Raw genomic sequence first — 6,444 nt, 5'->3', positions numbered from 1 at the left:
AAATGTGATTGGTAAAATGCATAGCCGGTTATACACAGTGCACCCTCCTCTTTTCATATTCGGCTTAGCGGTGCAGGCATTAAGGAAGGAGCAGCAGAGCATGCTTCAAACATGTGCAGCTCTGTCAGCCTCCACCCTGCCAGGCTGACAGCACAGGGAGTGGCCGAGTGAGGGCGGCTGCAAGGAAACACACACACAGCAACTCTGTCTCTATCCTGCTCATTTGTGGAGAGGACAAACTTTTTTCCTTTAAGTGTAGTTGTATGGCATTTTACACTGAAGTTGAGCATGTGTGTGTTTTTATCCATTGTTGCTATCTTTACTGAGTTTTTTATTATATATTCAGTACTAGCATATAGTAATAGCTCCACTTTAGGTTCTTATTTCTGAATACTCACTCAGGGCAGCATTCGCTGTTGTTTCGACGGCGACTTTATTGAACGTCAACTCACTTGCTGTTAGGTGTTTCTCTGTGTGTCGTTTGAAAGTTCTTCGTTGTTGTATCTATTCAAATTGTGAAATGTTTGGAGGATCATCAAATCATGATGATGATGATGATGATGATGAGGAAAATATAAATGACAAAAAAATGTAAATATTAATAGTTAATCTAAATTCTACGTTCAAAGGGGAGTGGGAAGAAGTCAAAACCAGGTCCCACACCTTCTCTCTGCACCAATAATGCTATTTCATTGTGTGTATATATGTATATATATATGTATATATATATATCTATATTGATATATATATATGTATGTATATATGTGTAAGTATCGTAAAATCCTGATCTTCATTAGTTACAATAATAACACTTGTATAACACTTCATTTATAATGCATATTTATAATTATGACTGGTAAAAATACTATTACTACCACCACTATCACTACTACCACCAACAAGAACAACAAAAAGTCATTCAAAAAAAACATTCCCAGAATGTAAACAGTGTCCGCCATCTTTGCTAACAGTTACGCTAACAGGATGCAGTGTCACTGGTGGGCACGTAGCAAAAAAAAAGTATTCTAGTATTACAAAGCTAAATGCAAATCGGTGAAGTATTCCTTTACATGTGTGAATATTTGTGTTTATCCCCCAAACCATTTCACACCACGTGCACTTTAAAATCCAAAATGGCTATGGGTAAGAATGTATACAAGGTGTGTCATTGAGATGAGAAAAGAGTTTGTACTGATGACCTACATAGTAAAAAAATAAATAAAAAATGAATGTACATTATCGAGTGTACCCGGTTCATTGTTCCTATACACTAGTTTGGGATCGATGCCCTGTGTTATTTGTCTTTGAGACGAGTGTTTCACATGCACGGGTAAATACAAGCACAGTGTCGTTACAGCCATCCAGAAACACGACGCACTGCTGAGGCGCTGACCTCCGTCACTGACCAACAAGTGTACCGCATGCCGCACGCAGATGGCCGGTCACGCAAGAGCACGACAACAAGATCATTACAAATCGCACGTCTGACTCTGAGGCATGCTGCTGCTCCTGCTGCAGTAAAAAATGTCACAACACGCATTGTTGGGTAGCGGTGGGATCAATTACGCAGAGAAAATGACTGACTATTGCTTTATTGAGTGTGTAATGATGTCCTCGGGCAGCTGGTTCGTGGACGGATGGGATTGAGCACTGAGTCGGGTAGAGGCTGCTCTCTAGTGGGCAAACGTTATTATACACTATTTTCCCTCCGTCACATGGACATTAAAAATCCAAATAGCCATTTTACACCTGGAACTTCACAGTTTATACTTTATACTTTATACAACAGCATTTTATCATAACTGATGCAAATGTATGCATGTGTGAGTTTGATATGTGCCTGTGTGGGGACTAAAGAAAACTGTCTGCACAGTGTCAACCATGTAAAACCTGTGCATTATTATTGATTGCACTCACACGTCTTATTTTGTAGCTTATGTTTATAGATTAATGTGACATTTTAGACTATGCTGTATGTGCTATACAGCTAAAAGGACATACATTAGTTGGCATTTAATGAGAAACTACAAATGCAATACTGGTCAATATACGACAGGCTTTACAAATCAGAAAACTGAGATACGACTACCAAAAAAAGGGAGTTATTACCGGAGGCAAACTTGCCCCACGAAAGAGAAAATTCGTATTCAAAATTCTCCTCTGCAAACAATAAACAAAGTATCACCCTTGAAAGATAAACATGAAATCAATAGCTCGACACGAGGGAAATACACATATTCGCTCTCTTGCCAAGATTCAGATGAGATGATCAATACCACTCCCACTTGTGTAATAAACATAGAGCTCCAGTTAGCGGCAGCTCGGCATTGTGGGAGGCAAACGAGACGGACTCTGTGTCAAAGGTGAAAGAGATCCACCGACTAGCATCTCAGATGGAGCAGTTCAATTACATCACATTTTACTGTAGCTTATAAACAAAGCAGGCGTTAAGTCTGCTACTCACTCTTGTTCATTCTGTGTTAATAAATGATGGGAAACTGGATGTGGCCAGTGTGGCAAAAATGCATGAAGAGGACTATGATACTATGTTTTCCTATTGTGGCTCTAATTAGATGATTCGTCACACTCTCGTCTATTAGAATGTTATTGGTCTCACGTGTGCTTTGCATGTCAAACTGTTTGTTGTTAGAAAAAAAACAGTCGACATTATCTGTGATTCTATGTGTTTTTTTCTGTGGTCATAATTCAATCATATTCCGTCAGGTGTAACTGTGTAAAATATTTTTTAGTCTCTGGTAGTGTTGGGTGTAAATCGTTTTGTCCAGAAAGCGAGATTGATGCGGTTTGCTAAATGATTTGGATGCTGCATCTAAATGATTCATTGGAAGTAGATTTTTCCCTTTTTGCAGAGCGACTCCCACAGCTGTCTGAACTAGGTCAGTGAAACTAGGATATAGTGGAAGCTCGTTTGCTATCAGTGGCACATTCCTAAAATCTGTCCAAATAACACCGATAAGTTCAACCGGGCCATGAGTCACATGACGACTGTTCGTTCTCATGCTCAGATTGCAGAGAGGCAGGAGATAAGAGGCACATGGGATGCTTGTGTTGCTGTGATAATAATGATCTATTTTAAGAACTGAATGCTAATTTAAAAACAAACATGCAAACAATGCTCAATAATACTGCGGCTTCTTTTTGTTTGCAGGGGCCCGAGCAGGACAATAAGGGCCATCATGGTGAGAATATCTAATAATAGCTAATATTATTTGATTTTGCATTAATATTAAGTTTTATGAGGAAAAAAAATACATTCAAGCCAGGTTTATAATCAAGAATAGAGCTGCAACTAATGATTATTTTCATAATCTATTAATCGTTTGGTCCATAAAATATCAGTAAACCTTAAAAAATGTTGTAACTGTGAATGATTTCTTTGTCGATTCATTTAGTGATCGATTAATAATTGATGAATCGATTCATTGTTTCAGCTCTAGCAAAGAACAATAAAAAATAGCGTTGTTTACACGTGCATCTATACGATTTAAATGGTATATATATATATACTGCAGTATACTACACATCACTATGAGATGCACTGAACGTTGTGTGTTTTCTCTGTCAGTCCCTTGTCAACCAGCTTCCCTGTGCTCTATTTAAAGAAGTCACAGAATCTGCTCAGAGCTCTCAGTCAAAGTGGTTAATGAGTGTGTTTGAGTCAACACTAAATGAATACAAGTGAATTTACGTTCTCAGTCAGCAGCCGCGGGGATGAGCCGTATCTGGTTCCTTTTCCCCCGATGCTCAGCAACCCATGAAAAGTGGAATTATTGACGGCTTGTTTATGTTATTTAATTTTTATGGGCTGCCAAGTCTGCCGTGTGTCAAAGCGAATGAGATCGGTGTCTGTCCCTGAATGCTGAAGTGAGTGCAAGGAATTTGTTCTGCTTCTTATTATTCTGCTTGTGTTCCTTCAGGTGCTGTAAGACATCCTCATCACAGAAGACATCGGTTACCCAGAATTCCCTCTCATTACAAATGACATATTTCAGATGTCAAGACAAACTTTATATCCTCATTTCTAACCAGGAGGAGCAGAAGTTCTGAACTGCAACTGCAGCCTTCAGACAAAGCTTCATTATTAATACTGACAACATTAAGGCTGAATCATAACATACTCAGAGAATGCAGAGTTGAGCAAATGCAGAATCATTAAGATTGACCAAAGGTATACAGGATCTACAGCGGGTTATCATACACATTGATAACTGCAGACTGCAGAGGTCCTGTGACCTGACCTGACCTGACCTGACCTGACTGGGACAGCTGATCCTGATGCACATACAAGGTCTTCAAAACGAACAAAAGGAGCCTTGCGGTGGAAATCTTAAGCCCATTAAACTCTGCTGGATCTCTCAGTTGATGGGTGATTTGTTTGCAATGGATCTTTTGGGTTTTGGAACAGATCAAGCATATAGAACGCTTCAATATGGACAGGTAAAGTTTTGTACAAATCTGGACAATGGTGTGGACTTTGTAGAGTTTATTCAGTTACTCTACAGCAGCACTTTTTAAGTCAGCAAGAAATATTATGCTTGGGGTACCTGGTAGCTCTCTCAGTAGAGAATATACTGTGACTGCAGTGCAATCCCACTGCAGCAGCCATGAGTTTGCCTCAGTGAAGGCTCAAAACGACATATTATTGTTTTATTATGTGAAAGAATAGAGGATTGTGCTGCTGGCCCGCAGCTTCGGTTCGGTTTTATAATGTATTATTTTGTCCAGGGTTATCCAGATTCACCAAATGCAAAATTATTATAAAACAATGTATTTATTCAATTACACTTTTGAATAGGTTTTGCCTATAACTGTTGGTTTCACGTACATGTATATATTATATACCTATAAATACACATTTATATTATTATGACTCCAAATAATGTTTTTTTTGTTTTGTTTTGTCTTCACTCCTGTGTGGCTTCGATTTGCTTACGTTGCTGTGTCAATGAGGATAAAACTGTGCATTTTTATGTCACTTTCACTGTTAAAAAAATCTTCACATTATCAAATCTGGCACTCTTTCGCCCTGGGCTAAGAGCACTTTACTTTTTTCTGCAAAATAATATAAAACTTTGATAGAAAAGGTGATCCAATTAAGAATCATTTTAATATTCTGCTCGCCTTTTATTTTATGTTTTTGCCTCAACATTGGTCAATTCAATTCAAATTAGCTGTAGATTTTCCATGAAGTTCCATCTTACTTATACTGCCCCTCTCTGGCAGACTGCTGGAACAGCACTAATGATGGGAGACATTGTGACAAAGATTTAAAATAAAAAAAAAAAAATTTCTTTTTTTTTTGTCATAATAAAGCATTCAGTAAAGTCTGTATTGATGTGTTAATGTTGTTGTTTTTTTTGTTCAATGTTTGATCCCAATGAGTTGACACTAGAGGGCAGTGAATGCAAACAGATGATGAGACCATTGTTTCTGAATCCCGGTCCTGGTTTTAGATGTTGCCCCCACTCCAACAACACACCTGATTCAAATGCTCATCATCAGGCTCTGCAGAAGCCTGATAACGAGCCGTTTATTTGAATCAGGTGTGTTGGAGCAGGGAAACATCTATGTGACTGAGTCCCTGCTGAGTTAGTTTGTTTACGTGTATAACGACTGCCACGAGATTTTAAAAAAACCTCATTGTAATTACAAGAACACTTTGCAGGCGATGAAGAAACACTGCAGAGTGAGAAGATAAGAAAGAAGGAAATGGTGAATGTTGCAGCCTTTTTTGCCTTTTTTCCCGGTGTAACAGAACATGTGATTTATTGTGAATTCAGCAAGTCTGACGAATGACAACATTCACACCGTCATGCACCACATTGTCTCGACAGACGCTGACGTGCTGGAGATGAAAATCCAAACAGGCATAAATGAGACGGCCAAATAACAAAATTAACTCTTTTTTTTCCCCCCTCAGACGATTTGTAACTCAGAGGTCTGCAGTTTAATAAAAGTGCCACTTCTTTTATACCCTCGCCATCCTCGTCCATCATTTCTCGCCTGCTGCTTTTCCCCTCATGTGTATTTGATCCTCGGCCTCAGGCGATGATTGGCCATGGCATCGGGGCCACTCTCAAATCCTCTCATTGGTGGGTGAGATATGGCACATAATCCTAAACTCCTCCGAGGATTAAATTTGCTTTTTCGGTCATCTTCAAGAAGTGCGCCCCACTGGTTAGGCTTGGATTGAAGAAAAGCAAAAGCATCAACTCGTTGGCGTTCATCCCTCCGTCTCAGAAGTGAACAGCTCCCAAACCCAAGTGCTTTATTAGCTCTGAAGGAGATTCAGGCCAGGGAGGAAATTACAGTTGTCGGGAAACTGAGGCCTAAACTTTCTCCCCTCTGACTCTCAAAGCACCTCATTTGCTAGTCAACTTTAATTGCACCCTTTCACTTTTCCTTTTTCCCCAGAATTAATCA

The sequence above is a fragment of the Solea senegalensis genome, linkage group LG12, assembly GCF_019176455.1.
Source record: "Solea senegalensis isolate Sse05_10M linkage group LG12, IFAPA_SoseM_1, whole genome shotgun sequence".
In the NCBI taxonomy this organism is placed as follows: domain Eukaryota; kingdom Metazoa; phylum Chordata; class Actinopteri; order Pleuronectiformes; family Soleidae; genus Solea; species Solea senegalensis.
This window is presented reverse-complemented; position numbering follows the sequence as displayed.